The following is a 16,703-nucleotide window of genomic DNA, read 5'->3' as shown; positions in this document are numbered from 1 at the left end:
ATGCTATAGTATATACCTTATTCTTATGTAGCCCTAATGAGATATAATGCATATGAATAAGTAACATAAACTAAATAGAGTTGGAGGTAAGAGATTAAGGCCACCAGACTTTTTTGTGGACGCTTATAAAATGCTTTGTGCTTAGATATTTGTGTGCCTAAACACCTTGTGGGTAGACAATGCTAATAAATGATGTATATATTAATTAAAAACAATTATATCTTATTAAGTACAAGTTTCTCTCAGATGTATAACTTTATATCTTGATCGTCAGTATTTCTGGGGACTGCAAAATAAATAAATTGCTTTCCTTTCAAATTATTGTTTTGTATCTCAAATTTTACATGGTGCTGTTTTTATCCAGTGAGGGTGAATTAAGTAAGAGTCAATATAGATTTGAAAACTTGAGTTTTTGTTCTGTTAGAAATGGGAAGTTCCTCTTTGGTAGACCTATTTTGCCTGTTCTTAGAGACACATGTTCAAATGCCTAAAACTCACCAAAGTGGGAACAAGCATGGTTTTGTGAAAACAAATATTTATTGTTTATAAGAAAATTCTGCCACCATACTATTACTGGGTTGCACCTTCCCAAGAAAACAATATATATTATAATAAATACAACATGTAGTGAATGTAAAACTCCTGCAAGGAATTGCTCTTTTGAAAAATTAGGCTTGCTTGCTGTTTAATATTGCTATTGGAAGAGAAGGAGGCTTGCCCCTATTTCTGCCCCAGCATGTGTAATAAAGTAGTCAGAATAGCTCTTGCCTTTGAAGAAGTCTCCTGGTTGTGCCCCACATGGAGTTATAGATTGTAGGCTCTGCTCCTTTGTCTATCTCCCCAAGGCCAAGGGGTCATGCCAGCTCAGGGTGGGATATAAAAACTTCCTAGATTGCTTAAAATTTTCCTTCTTCAAAAAGGACTGAAAAGCAATGTGAGCTATATTATAACTGATTTTTTTAAGCATTGCCTTAGGAGAAGGAAAAAAGAGGAAAATAGAATAACCCTTTGACTGGTTTCTGTCTCCTGGTGTGTTGAAACATCAATCTTATTGCTTATTAAAAAGGCTCAAAATAGGCCTAGCCCAGAGAAGAGTTCATCTCTGATTTTGACAAGGCCCCCAAATAAAGTAGCTTTTAAATGCTGTTGTACAAGTTTTGACAAAGCAAGTGTTAGCAGCTTTGCCCCACTCTAATAATGGCAAAGGAATTTTGTTGATTTTCTTAATGAAGTCGACAAATGAAGCAACATTTGACTAGATACCTAGGAGAGAACTTCTTTTAATGTTTTATGGTACTTACTCAAGAGAAACATAAAGGAACCTGAGAGATTTTTGTGTTAGGCTGGAATTGAAATGCATTATTGCTCACCAATGAGAATATACAGGAGGCTTTTTTTCATAAATTTGATTCCAGCTAACCTACTACCCTGCTGTAAAAGGGGTTTTACCTTATGGATGTGTATTATTAGCAAATCTTTATGGTTTTACGTATATTGCATTTATATGTCTAGTGGGGCCTGATCCAGCTTTTGGAAATTTGTGCTTAATTAAACACTAGTGCCTCACTGAACATACTTACTCTGGAGTGAGGAAGAGAAAAAGATCACATGAGCAATGACTGTGGAGAAAATATGGATTAGGCGTAAGAATTTTTTTATGTTTTGTTTTAAACAAAGGAAATACTGTTGTTGTTGTTCGGTGCCGTTTAGCCAATTCTGACTCAAAGCAACTGTATGTACAATGGAACGAAATGCTGTCCAGTCCTGCACCATCATCACAATTGTTATGTTTGAGCCCATTGTTGCAGCCACTGGGCCAGTCCATCTTGTTGAAGGTCTTCTTTTTTACTCACCCTCTACCTTACCAAGCATGATGTCTTCTCTAGTGACAGACAGGTCCCTCCTGATAACATGTCTGAAGTATGTGAGACGAAGTCTTGCCATCCTTGCTTCCAAGAAGCACCCTGGCTGTAGTTCTTCCAAGACAGACTTATTCGTTCTTTTGTCAGTCCACGTTATATTCAATATTTTCCACCAAAACCATAATGCAAAGGCACCAGTTCTTCTTTGGTCTTCCTTATTCATTGTCCATCGGTCCCTCCTGATAACATGTCTGAAGTATGTGAGACGAAGTCTTGCCATCCTTGCTTCCAAGAAGCACCCTGGCTGTAGTTCTTCCAAGACAGACTTATTCGTTCTTTTGTCAGTCCACGTTATATTCAATATTTTCCACCAAAACCATAATGCAAAGGCACCAGTTCTTCTTTGGTCTTCCTTATTCATTGTCCATCTTTCGCATGCACAGGAGGTGATTGAAAATACCATGGCTTGGTTTAGGCCACCTTAATACTCAACATAAAGAAAACGAAAATCCTCACAACTGGGCCAATAGGCAACATCATGACAAATAGAAAAAACATTGAAGTTGTCAAGGATTTCATTTCACTTGGATCCACAATCAATGCCCATGGAAACAGCAGTCAAGAAATCAAATGATGTATTGCATTGGGCAAATAATGCTGCAAAAGACCTCTTTAAAGTGTTGAAAAGCAAAGATGTCACTTTGAGGACTAAGGTGTGCCTGACCCAAGCCGAGGAAGGAAATACTACCATGGCTGATTTGACCTTTTTCTTTCTATACGACAGTTCTTGCTGCATTAAAAAAAAAGAAAACAAAATAAAAAATCAGGAAATACATTAAAAAAAAACTCAAAGTGGTCTCAAATCTCAGCTGCTAGGATAACTCCCATAAACATTTTGGAAATTGCTGTATATGCACATGGTAGAAAATTCAGATGGTACAGTGGATATAAAACAAAAACTAAAAATATACCTTCCCCATTCCCATTCAGGTCCTAAACCTAAAGTTTACCACTTTTGAGACTTTCTTGGTGTCTGCAACTAGGAAAAAAAAAAAAAAAAGTATGCCTGAATACACGTATATACCAATGCATCCTGGTATATTAATAGGAAAATATGCTTTAATAATTGTTCATGAATACTATCACAGTAAACTGCACTTGACTTTTTTGATTTAGTTCATCTTGGAGGGCTTTCTTTCTTTAGCAATTCATACAGATCCACCTCAGTCTTTTCAATCATTATGTACTATTCAGTTGTATGGATGAATACTAATTTATTTAACCAGTCTTTTATGATTTATAATTCTGTTTTCCTCTATTTTTTTCTAGTATAAATAATGCTGCCCAAATACCTAAGTATATGTCTTTCAGCAAGTATATTAAAAAAAAAAGCATATACATAGGATAAATTTCTAAATGTTGAATAGCTGGATCAAAGTTACATTCAAAATTTTGGTGATTTTGCCAAATTACAGTATAATAGGTTTTGGCTATTTACCGACACACCAATAGTATTGAAGAATGACTGTTTTCTCACACTTTTGCTAGAACTGACTTTTCTTAGACTTTTAGTTTCTGGTTTGTATATGATGGCAAACTTAGAGGTTTGGGCAAGTGTAACCTGCCTGGTGAAATTTTTGCAAAGTAAGCTAATAGAAAGGAAGCAATATTCTTCTCTTCACATATCCATGGATGAAAGCAGAGAGTCTAGAGGATTCGAAAGCTGAATTAAAGAGTTTATCTCTGTGGTCATTCAAAACCTGTAAATACTTACTAGACTAAGTCAGCCCAATGTATGTACTGAGTTAGTATGATAATTTGTCTTCTTGGTAGCATCAAGATAGGCTTAAACTTGTCTTTAGTTAGTCTCAGGAAAATTTTTTCTTGATGTAGGCTGTGAATTTTAATTGTTTTTTAGCCAATTCATTCATTCTTTCTTTCTTTCTTTTACCTTTTGCTGTAAGGGAAATAATTGGTCACTTTCTGTATCAACAGCTTGAAAATAAAGAACTTTATAAAAATTTATTTTACACTATAATTTTATTGGAGCCTTGATGGTGTAATGGAGCCCTGGTGGTACAGTGGTTAAGAGCTATAGCTGCCTACCAAAAGATCAGCAGTTCAAATCCACCAGCTGCTCCTTGGAAACCATATAGGACACTTCCACTGTGCCTTATAGGGTCACTATAAGTTGGAATTGACATGATGGGAACAGGTTTATAGTTTAATTTCTCTTTTTTCAAACCAGGTATAAAAAAACTATTATTCAAAATTGGTGGTCTTTGAATTGTTCCATATTCACACCTATTCTTGATGGGAGGTATGGTTCTTGATGGGAAATACGGTGCTCGATGGTTGTACAGTCATAATGTGGTTCTTCATTCTCGGAAGGCTTTTTTTTATTGTTATTATTATTGTTGTTTTTGTTTTAATGTATATACCTTTATTTAATTACTGAAAAAAGAGCAGCAATTATCATTGTGACTTTTGCTTTTCAAAGAGTCTCACTAAATTCAGGCAACTAGCAGTGTATTAAGTGATTTCTCCTTAAGACAAAACAAGTTTCTTGGTCACTTTTATCTCTAAATATGGTGATGGTATGAAAAGTTTCATTTTGGATTTTCTCTCTACTAGAGAAGACTGGGTTTTTGGTTTGTAGAGAAGATTGCTTTCATGAAAAGCATTTGCATTTCAATCGCCCACAGGGTTGGCCTAAGAGGGCCAACCTTTGTTCATAGTTAATTTTAGTGGATTTTCATTTGCTCTGTTATCTAGACAGGCATTTTCACTTGGCTGGCTTCTATCTTTTCTCTCATCTGGTCTTTCATTAGACTTGGTTGACCTGAATTAGCTCTGTTCTCTGTCTTTTGTTTCACACTGGCTCCCATGACTCAGTCAGTTCGTCTTGGCGGTAGGCATTCATTTTGTTCTTGGCGGAGTTCCCCATGTGGGGTTGTGGTAGGGTGCTCATATCTTCTGGTGACAATGCTGAATCTCCTCTTTTATCTATTCAGCCACCCTTCAGCCAACTTTCACTTCAGTTCAACAAAATTCAGTTCACCAAACTTTATATTTGGTGGCAACCGGGTTATTTTAGAGCAAGATTTTTTTCTTTTTTAGTCCCGAGTGTTGTGTTGAAATAAATAAAATAAGTTAAAGTTGCTACTAGTCAAATCTCCATATTGTCTGACATCTTTTGCATGCATGAAATTTAGTATTAGTTTTAGCCTTTGACAAGAAAAACTGAAGCTAGAAAAGGACTCGATTCTCTTCTGGGAATAATATTTCTTCTAAATATCAGGCCTCTTCTTAAACATCAATTTTAACGTTTTACACTGGAATCTATTTATAAACATATCTATCTATCTATCTACAAAGCAAATATCAACATAAGACAACACTGGTTTTTATCCCATTCCAAACAGTTTATTGAAACATCAGGAAAAAAAAAAATTCTTTAAATCAGTCTCATATAAAGTGATTTAATTTTATTTGTGTTTGAGTACAAATCATGTCACTTAGTGGGTAATTGACGTTGGGTATGCCACTTAACCTTGGAGTCTCCATTTTCTCATCCATAGAATGGGACAATGATCTTCATCTCAAAGGGCTTATATTAGTGAGAAATGAAATAAGACAATGTACGTATATAAAAGTGCTTTAAAAATAGAAGTGCTATGTAAGAATTAAGCATCATTATTATTATTTTAGGGGCCGATAATTGGACCTAGAGTTTTACACCCTTAAATGCCTCATAAATATCACTACCAAGGTTGCAATTGGTGTATTTACCTTAGTAAATTCAGTGACCAATATGTCCTTGCAGAAAATTTAGAGCCAAATTACTTGTCGGTCATGTGTTTATGCATAAAGCCTTGAAATTCTTGTCAGTCCATGAACAATGCAACCTTCTGGGGTATAGAGTCGGAAAAATTATGTGTATATACATAGCTTACACACAAGTGTAAGCTTATGAGGTGGGCAGTATTCAGAGGATATCTTCACCTCTCTCCTCTTGATTATAAAATACATGGCCATTTTAGACAGTTGGAAAAAAGGCAGTTACAAATGAGAAAGTAAAATCATTTATTATCTTACTGTTTGAAGATAATCACAATTAATATTTTATGTATTTCATTCTGTCCTGTTAGCTATAGGTCAGGGTTTCTCAACCTTGGCACTATTGAAATTTTGGGTCAGATAATTTTTTTTTGGTGAGTGATTTTCCTGTACATTTTATGATGTTTAGTAACATCCTTGTTCTCTAACGACTAGGTGCCAGTTGTACCCCTCCTCCCAGTTGTGACTACCAAAAATGTCTCTAGATATCACCAAGTGTCCCTTCGAGGTAAAATTACCCCTGGTTGAATACCCCTGTTATATATACTGATATATATATATATATATATGTATGTATGTATGTTATGTGTATATATACATACACACATACATTTGTATATGTATGTATCAGTGAGTTATACATATATATAGTATATACAGTAAGATCTCAGTTTTTTGGGATATATATGTAAAATGTATACATTAATTTTTCAGTTAATATGTTATAAACATTTTCATGTTATCAAACATTTTCATAAACTGTATTAAAGGCTGTATAATAATTCATGTTATAATTATATCACACTTTATATAACCATTCTTCTATTGTTATACTGGTTGTTGCCAACACTGACTATGAAAGTCTTTTAAGCCCTTATGTGGTTTTAGACTTTATTCAGAGACCAATGAGTAGCTACTGAAAAGTTTTAAACAAGGAAGTCGTATCGTTAGACTTATGCTTTTCAATGTCACTCAGGCTGCAGTGTGAGAATGGAATGGGTGGTAGTGATGGTGGTAGCAGATGGAGTGATGAGATCACATAAGAAGCTATTAGGGTAATCATATAAGAGAATAATGGCATTTTCAATTTATGAGGGATAGCAGCAAAGACTGATGGAAGTGTCAGTTTTGCCAAACTTTGAGGAGGTAGAATCAGCCAAATGAGGAGGAAGATGATTTAAAAATGACACACAGGTTTTTGGCTTGATCAGCTAGCAGGAATTTTGTGAATGGAATATTCCCATTGCCTTCAAGTCGATTCCAATCCATAGCTACCCTATAGGACAGAGTATAACTGCCACATAGGGTTTCCAAGGAGTGGCTAGTGGATTAGAACTGCTGACATTTTGGCTCGCAGCTGAGCTCTTAACCACTGTGCTACCAGGGCTCCACCTGGAACATAGGAGGGTTTTAATTTTGCTGCCTTTGACTGGGTTAGGAAACACAGAAGGTTTGTGGGAGGGCTTATTAGTTCATTTTTGGATAAGTGGAGGTTGAAGGGAGCTGTTTAAATCTATGAATGTCCTTGCAATTGGGTGTACTTTTCTGAAACTCAGGAGGATACTAAACTAGTTATGGTGATTGCAGCCATGGTACTGAATTAGGTTACATAGGGAGAGAGTTTGTAGACTGAGAGGAAAGGATTAAACAATAATGGGCAGAGGTCCATCTTCTGCCCATTTAATCTGAGAAAAAGCAGGTAGAGACATTAGGAAAGTGTGGCGCTGCCTGTGTCAAAGGAAAAGGGAATTTTGTAGAAGAGGGTGCACTCAACAGTGTTACATGGTGCAGAGACAGAAAATAAATAAGAAATGCACAGTGTCTATTGGATTTTCCAAAATGGTAACCATTGGTCACAACTGTTAGAGCTGTGTTAGTGAACTAATGGTAGAAATCTGATATAAGTGGATTGAGAATTCAATGGGAGATGAGGAAGTGGAGATTAAAAAGGGCAGACAATTTTTTTTAAGAACTGTGGCTATGTGCTTAATTGTTGGATAAATGAAGGTAAATGAGAGAGAAGGCAGTTGTGAAAGGAGACACAGGGTCATTTTTTTTTAAAAAAAGAAAGCAGAAATCAGAGCATGTTTAAATTCTCTTCGGATGAATGGTAGAGTAAGAGAAAATAAAGTTATAGGCAAAGGAGAGAGAAGATCTTCAGCGGAGAGAGGCCCCCAAAGAGGTAGGTATGGATGGATTCAGAGCATTGTGGGAGACGTTAGTCTTAGATAGTGTCATGGATTGAATTCTGTTGTAAACCCTAACCTCTACACTTGTGGTTATAATCCCATCTGGGAATGGATATTCTTTGTTATGTTAATGAGACAGCATTAGAGTAGGGTCTGTTTTAAGTCAATCTCTTTTGAGATATAAAAAAGATTAAGCAAGCAAGCAAGCAAGGCAGCAGAGATGGGGGAAGGTTGTTGCTAAGTCACATGAAAATCATCTAGGAACAGAAGCTCAGAAGAGACAAGGACCTTCCTCCAGAAATGACACAGAAAGAAAGCCTTTCCCTAAGGCTATCTCCCTGAATTCAAATTTCTAGCCTCCTAAACTGTAAAAAAATAAATTTCTGTTTGTTAAAGCCACACATTTGTAGTATTTCTGGTACTAGATAACTAAGAAAGATGAGAAGCTGGTACCTCCTTGCGTGTGAGCGGAAGAAAGGAAAATGAGTATGCATGGCTGCAGAGAATTGAGAAAGTTTCCCTCTACTGGCTTCTATTTTTCTCTGTGGAGGAGGAGGGAAGGCCATTTGCTGAATGTTGAAGGAATTGATGGAGTTTGAGGATGATGGAGTGATGTGAAGTATATGCTTTGCAGACTGAGTTGGAAAGCTAAGGAGGGAAACATGAAAAAGTTGTCAGGTAGTAAGAAGCACCTTGTAAAGTTTGTAGATATAAAATGTGTTGTGATACTGATGTGTCTATTTGTGCAAATTTTCCTTGAAGTATCTACCAGTCTGGGTACAGACACAGAAAAAAATGAGAAGTTGGATTGATTATGTATTGGAATCTAGTTAGAAACAACTGATGGAAAGAAGAAGCTAAGAGTTCCAGATACTGCAGTGGCATCACTAGGGTTGGTGTCACCCAGTGCAGTAACTCATAGTGTCACCCCCCCCCCCATGTTTAAAGTTACAACCTCAGGGGAAGAACTCCACAAGGGGCATCTGCAGCGGAGCACCGGCAGCCTGAGCTAAGGTCTGGGCAAAGCCGGATCCTGTGTGGGATCTTGTAGGTGCTAGTGCTCAGGCATGGCCCAGGAACAACGTGGGCTGTGGACACCCTGGGAGTCCGGCTGATCTTCTGACTGGCAGACCCCGTGCAGGGCACCCAGGAAGGATGGACAGGAGTGTGGGAGGGAGAAGCAGACAGACCAACAGACAGATGTAGGGATAGATGAAGCCAAGTGGGGGCTGAGCAGGGGACTGAGGGCTCACCTGAGCTGTGGCCAGCAGGGCAGGGAGGGTGAGAGGCGGAAATGTGGAATTGCCACTGAACTTTCTATGAGCTTTGTGCCAAGTAGAATGTTTTCTTTTATAGGCAGTCATTTTGGTGTCACCCTCTCTGACAGTGTCAGCTGGTGCAGTCAGCACCTCCCCCCCATCCCCCAGTGATGCTGCTGAATACTGGAAAGAGAATAATGGAAGTGATGAACCATAGAATCTAAGGAAAATAGAGAAGGAAGTAAAGGCTGAAGGGGGATAAAAGATAGACCTCCAATTGGATCGGGGGACAAATGGCCTCACTGAATTAAAAGAACGGTTGTTGTGGAAGTATCTGCTCGAAGGATCCTGGAGGAAAGGAGGTTGTGGTCAGAGAGAGGAATGTTTCAGTTTAGGAAGGTAGTGATTGATTAATATCTAGTGAACCTGGATTAAGAATGAGGCCCTGGATGTGGCTGTTGGAGTGAAGATGAAGTCACTGGAAATGAGGATGTCAAGAAATAGAGGGATTGAGGTGATGGCTAAGAAATCCTTTCCTTCTTGAAGCCATCAAGAATGATGGTAATGCTTGGAGTATAGAGGAAGACTGAAGTCTAAAGTTTTTATTGTATACGAGAAAGCTGCTAGACAGTTAAAAGATGCAGAGTTGAAGAAAGATATGCTGGTGTGATTTAAAGAAGGTAAAGTGACAGTCTGGGGTCAGATTTGGATCATAAACATGTTTTATTTGGCCCACAGTGTATTTAAAATTTGATTAAATTATCCTCATATGTGGATAAATTATCCTTCTCTCTCACACACAGCACTTTTAGCATCACTTGTGAATGAGAATAATTTGGCAACAAGGAGCACCCATCTTCCTAAACAAGAGCTGTGTGAACTAGGTGTCCAACAGAAATTTGAATATATTCAAGTGTAATTTAACACTTAAAGACTGTTTTTTTTCCCTTTGCTCTTTTTTGTCAATAGTAGGAATACATATTAAAACTCAAGATTTAGGGGAATGATCTGATTATGTAGATTTGCCACAAGATAGTAGTAGATAAAACCAAAACCCAAACCCTTTGCTGTCAAGTTGATTTTGACTCATAGCAACCCTAGAGGACAGAATAGAACTGCCCCATAGTAGTATATGGGGTCTGCTAAAATATAAGTAGAATTTATAAGATATAATTTTTTTGCCTGATAATAGGAATAAATTTCTTAATGCTCGTGGAGCTTTAATCAAACCTGTTCCTTCTATGTCATTGATTATATTGTTTCAAAAGTGATTTTGTGCTTTTTGCTAGATTATTTACTGTTCTGTTTTTCAAAGGTCACAGACTTCTTAGCTGCTCCTGGCCTGGATTCCTTAGAGACAAAGAATTGCAAGAGAGTTTTTGTTTTGTTCCTTGAAAATCGGACCTCTTCCATCAAGAACATTACCATAAAAATAAATTTGGTGTCTAATATAGAATTTTAAGGTTCTACTTTTATTCTTCCAGGTGTTTTTCATGATGCATATGTTTCTGTACTGTCTTCCTAAACTCCGAAGTTGGTCGTATTCTCTGCCTTTGTAACACCAGAAAAATCTTATTCATAATTTTCCACAAGGGAATCATTAACTTTTTCTTTTAAAATTAAAAAGTCATACAAATTTTCCTGGAAAGATGCCAAATGAAGATAAACTACTCTTAAAATTTGATCACTTTTTTGGAATGGAAGGCAGGGGAAGGCAGGTGTCTGCGGAAGCAGAACATGAGCATAGATGCTAGTTCTCAACAGATATATCTTGAGTGGGCCACGTTGAATGGGACTATATGGTAAATGCTGACGTTTTTAATTTCAACTTTGATTTATTCATTGATAATGTACAGATAACTATCTTTTATCTTTTGTTATAAAGGTTTCCTTTCCTTACTGATCTAGTCAGTTAGGATCTAACTGATCTACCTGATCTACCTAATGATTAGAAAGTTATTTTGATTAGAAACCATATTTTCTGTTTCCTAACTTATCAAATATTTACGTTTCGCTAAGAATCATGCCTAACATGAAATTCAATATTCAGGTTAAAGTGCTTCATCTCTTTTTGGATCAGATGTCCATGATGGTTTTATGTCTTCCTTAAAAACTGTTTTGATCTTTTATGATCTGATAGCAATCCGAATATTTTAAATAAAGGTATTTCAATGTAACTTGTTTATTGATGAATAAAGGTATTTATTTAGTGAGTAGGTTTATTAAGTGAGCCTAACAAATCATATCTCCAGGAGGGTCACTCCTAAATATAAACTTTCCTCAGACTGATAATGCTTTTAATCAACCTTTCACCCAGTCAAAATTTTTCTTTTTCTTTAATGTCTTTGCAAACATCAAGTTGCATGAATTCTTTCAGGCCTAGATGATTTATTAATACACCACGGAGATAAGTTAACTGATGATATTTCTAACAAGAGTTTAAGGGGATCATGGTGCTTGAGAACACTAAGTATGTTTGTTTGTTTTGTTTTTGTTGCTGCAGAAGGATACAGCCATCTGTGACCTGGTTTAAAAAAGGGTATAGGGGTAGAGAAAATATGTTTCTAGAATTTTAAACAAAAATCAAATGAAGTTTTCTCTTCAATTCTGCTTCTTTTTTTTTCTAGAACTGTTTTGTTTGCTTTTTCTTTTGTTACAAATTTCAGCTCTAGCCAAGAACATCAAATTGGGCATTTGATACTGAAGTCTTACTTCAGCATATATTTGAATGTTGGCTCACACTTTGTGGTATTAGTTGCCAAATATTTGGTGGAGGCCTGTTTTAAGTTTTGAAAGCCATGGTGGTATGGCTTGTTATTCAATACCCTTTTAACTCGGCAAAAGCTGCGCCCTGCCACTTGTAAACACCCCAGAAATATTTCAATGGCTTCAAGATTACATTATGAGGTGGTTAAGAGGTATTTCGAGGTGGTGTAAAAGGTTTTATTTTTATTTTTTTTATATCAGGGCCGCTCCTAGGACATCAGGGGCCTGGGAAAATACTTTTTATGTATCATTTCTTCAGGTCAAATGCAAAGTTCCTGGCTAATTTTATCTGTCACCTGGAGAAAAAGGTAGCCAAGCTGTTGTTATTCTTAATGTCATGACGCCTTGGAACCTGTTTGTGTTGAAACAATATAGATCCTGTCTCTGCAGTTTCCTGATACCATTTATTTAATGCTGGTTCCATCATTACTCATGGCACTACTGCATCATCCATCATACCACCCGTGTATACTGGCTTCCAATGACTCCCTCAAAGGTGGTTACTGTGATTTCTTGATGCCCACTAATGCAAGACTTACCCAGAGGATGCAGGAAAATGTGAAGCATCTTCAGGCCACAGTCACTGCATTCTTACAAAATGATCTCTTTGGATGTTGACTGCACCCCTGTCTTTCTCCCATTGCCACAAACAAGGTGATAGCCAAGAGGCTGAGAAGAGTGGTCTCCTATACAAGGAATGTTTGTCCCTGGTGTGGCATGGCTTAAGACTTGCTGGGGAGAGTGTGACACCATCTTATTGAATGGAGGCAAGAGAGGTTATTGATGGATGGGCCTCTTGGTGTTGGAGAGCAACAGTCTCAAAAAACCTTAAGTGGAGATAGGAGCAGCCATCTCTGAGGACTGTGTGACACACGGTACATGCCATGGAGGGGGTGAGGTGTCCACCCTGTTCCCAGAATATTTCCCATGATTGGTGTGGAGGGACTGAGAGCCCCAGTGCAGAGAAATGGGACTAGGTCCCATGTAGATCCCAGTCCCATCCTGGCTTGGGCATCCTGCTTTGATGGCACTACGGGCTCCACCTAGTTCCTGGTACTAAATGAGAACCTAGAAAATTTCAAGGAAGATATTACAAAGCTGTGGGACCCTGAGGTGATGGCTTGCCTGGGTCTAAACAAGTAGGTTTTTATTGTTGTTAGGTGCTGTTAAGTCGGTTCTGATTCATATTGACCTTGTGTACAATAGAACGAAACACTTCCTGGTCCTGTGCCATGCTCACAATTGTTGTTATGCTTAAGCTCATTGTTGCATCCACTGTGCCAATCCATCTTGTTGAAGGTCTTCCTTTTTTTCACTGACTCTGTACTTCACCAAGCATAGTGTCCTTCTCCAAGGACTGATCCTTCCTGGTAACATGTCCAAAGTATGTTAGACATAGTCTCACCATCCTTGCTTCTAAGGAGTGCTCTGGTTGTACTTTTCCAAGACAGATTTGTTCGTTCTTTTGGCAGTCCATGGTATATTCAATATTGCATCAGTTCTTCGGTCTTCGTTATTCATTGTCCAGCTTTCCCATGCATATCATGTGATTGAAAACACCATGGCTTGGGTCAGGTGTGCTTCAGTCTTGAAGGGACATCTTTGCTTTTCAACACTTTAAAGTGGTCTTTTGAAGCAAATTTGCTCAACGTAGTGGGCAAAGAACTACTGAAGTCATCATCTAAGGCATCTTCTTAATATGAATTGGAAATGACCAGAAAGAGAGTAATGTTTGTCCCAAGTGCATCAAACCCTGGTTGATATCATGGCTGGTTGATTGGAAAAGTAGCCTCAAAAGGATGGGAGTCCCCTAGGTAAGAAATGAAAAATGACTTTCAGAGCATTGAAACCACATAGAGAAATGCGATGGATTGACACAGTGGCTGCAACAATGGGCTCAAGCGTACCAAAGATTGTGAGGATGATGCTGGACTGGACAGTGTTTTGTTCTGTTCTACGTAGGGTTGCTATGAGTCGGAATAAACTCGATGGCACCTAACAACGTAACAATAACAATCATGAATGCTGGTACAATGGTATGATATAGCTAATAAAATGCCCTTGGCACTGGACAAGAAGTCAAGAGATCTTGCCTTGACTCTGAATAACTTATTTTGTAAATAAAGTTGTTTCACCGCAGCCTCAGTTTCCTATGGGCAAATGAGAAGGTAGAGATAGACTATCTCCAAGGTCTCATTCGACTTTTCAGTTATATGGTCTGTATTTAAAAAAAAAAAAAGTCTTGAAATACGCTTTACATTGATTCCCGTTTTCAAAGAATTAACTGAAAATTCTTTTTTCAAACCTGTTACCTGTTCCTGTCGAGTTGATTCTGACTCACAGTGACTTAGGACGGAGTAGAACTGCTCCATAGGGTTTCCAAGGAGCCCCTGGTGGATTCAAACTGCCAACCTTTGGGTTAGCAGCCAGTTTAGTTACTGCTGTATTGCCAAAAAGGAGCCCTGGTGGCACAGTGGTTAAAGGGCTTGGCTGCCAACCAAAAGAAAGATCAGTGGTTCGAACCCACCAGCCGCTCCACGGGAGAAAGATGCGACAGTCTACTTCCATAAAGATTTACAGCCTTGGAAACCCTACTGGACAGTTCTACTCAGTTCTAAAGGGTCACTCTGGGTCAGAACTGACTGGACAGCAATGGGGTGGATATTGCCAAAAGTATGAGTGCAGTGAATGAGGTTCAATAATGAACTTGTTGAATGAACTAGTTTTTGGTTAAATGATGAACTCTTGGTTATTTTTTTAATTTCTTAAGATACTTGTTTTTTAGGGCATTCTAACTGATAGAATGCTAGAAAGCCTGTTTATTGTTTTTCTACTGGGGATATTGTAGTTCTATAGGTAAGAATATGAAAAGGGAAAAATGAAGCAAAAGGAATGGTCTGGTTTATCTTGTTTGCTTATAGTTTAGTAGAATGGAATTTTGTTGCTAGAACAGAATTTAAAAAGAAATCTAAATTTTAGATGCTTCTTTTTATGCAATTTCTGTAATCAGAAATTCCTATACAAAGTTAAGTGTGCATGAAGTGGAAAAGAATATAGACTGTGAGAGTTTTATTATTTTATCAAATATTTATTGAGGCCACCAGGAATTTTGCAGAGCGTTCAGGCAGACTGGTTATTGGTGCAGTTATCAGAACTAAAAAGAGCCACAGTTTGTTTTCATTATTAACAGTGATAATAAAAGTATCAAAGTATCAAGGAACTAAAACAATTTTTTCAAATATAAGCCTTAAGCATCTTTTGTGTCTGAGGCAGATGAGTGATCAGTTCATTTGAGCAACAGGGAGTCTTGGGCCCAGTACAACTCTGACTTAGTTCTCTTCAGCAGTGACCTACGGGTACAACTGGAAATAGCTCTGTATTTACTGATGTTCTTTTTCTACTGCACTTATGAGTATTTCTTTGTCTCTTTCCAGTTTTGTACTTCAGAAAATATTTCAGTATAATGTATTAAGGCAAGGTAAAAAGCTCAGGAGCTTTTATTGCACGATTTACTACTTGGGGGAAAAAATAAATGGAATCAGGGTGTTGAATTTCTGTAGGAAAGCCTTCTGAGGCAGCTTCCTGAGAGAGTTGGGAGGTGGCGTAGATGCCCTGCCACGTGCTTTAAAGTAATCATTGCAAATGACTACACCTCCATAATGATATGTAAAGCGGTTTCCAAGACCCAAGGTGAGTGAATTGCAAAGAAAATATGAAAACAAAAAACAAAAAAACAGGCAAGAGAGATGTTAAAGTCAGACTATTTCCCATTTCTGATTTTTATTTCTGGAGGCTTTTAAGTGTGTGGCAGTTCTGAAAGCTCTGAATGCTCTAAGGGGTGATAGGACCTTTTCTCTAGGAGCTTCTTTTGTCTGAAGCCTGAGGTGCAGGCAGTATATCACTAATTTGCTGGAAATACACCTTTTGACCAGGGCTGTTTTCAGGTAACTGGTTTTGGTTCAGAATGCACTTAATGCTTATGATCTCAAATGATGTCCCATTGTTGGTTCTTAGATGCTGACTCAAAGCTCTTTAGCAGTGTTTTCATCTCTTGCAAACATCACTTGTTTATTTAGTAAACTTTTTTTTAGCTCTGGCTACATGACCAACACTGTTTTAGGAGGTAGGGGCATCACAGTGACCGAACAGGTAGAAATCCCTGTCATGTGGAGCAAAATAAATAAATAAAATATACGGTATGTTGGGTAACGATTACTGCTGACAACATAAAGCAGGGAGGGGAGTATAAAGTGTTAGGGGTCGCCAGTGAAGGTGTCTCTGAGAAGCAGATTTTTTCGTAAAGACCTGAAGGAAATGAGGTAGCTAGCTGTCTGTGGGGGAGCAAACTAGGGAGAGGGAACAGCAGGTGTAAAGGCCTGGAGCTGGTTTGAGGGTAGATTCAAAGGGAAAGAGAAGAACAGGGAGATCAGTTGGGTGGGTATTACAAAAATCCAGGCAAGAAATAGTAGTGGCTTGAGTGGTGGGAATGTGGGGTGGGGAAGGTGGTAGAATTCTGGATATATTTTGAGCTCAGTGTTGTATAAGTGACATCCCCTAAAATTTGTGTGTACTGTTCTGCAATACATAGTTTATAAAGCTCTAATATATGAAATATACACAGCATTTGGAGGTTCTGGTAATGTTCTGTTTCTTTTTCTGAATAATGATTACACAGGTGCATTCAGCTTGTAAAAAATCATCAAGCCGTGCATTCATGATCTCAGCACTTTTCTGTATGTATTTTATACTTCATAAAACAAGATGGAGGGGTCCAATCTAGAATAAAA

General features: G+C 37.8%; 1 protein-coding gene across 1 annotated transcript in view; it reads left to right on the top strand.

Moving 5' to 3' along the window:
- Window positions 1-16,703, top strand: part of LOC126081573 (uncharacterized) — a 786,258-nt gene that overhangs the window by 202,359 nt on the left and 567,196 nt on the right. The window lies entirely within an intron of this gene.

Source organism: Elephas maximus, chromosome 8 (genome assembly GCF_024166365.1).
Source record: "Elephas maximus indicus isolate mEleMax1 chromosome 8, mEleMax1 primary haplotype, whole genome shotgun sequence".
Lineage (NCBI taxonomy): Eukaryota > Metazoa > Chordata > Mammalia > Proboscidea > Elephantidae > Elephas > Elephas maximus.
The sequence above is the reverse complement of the archived record's forward strand: the minus strand, read 5'-3'. Positions and strand labels throughout refer to the sequence as shown.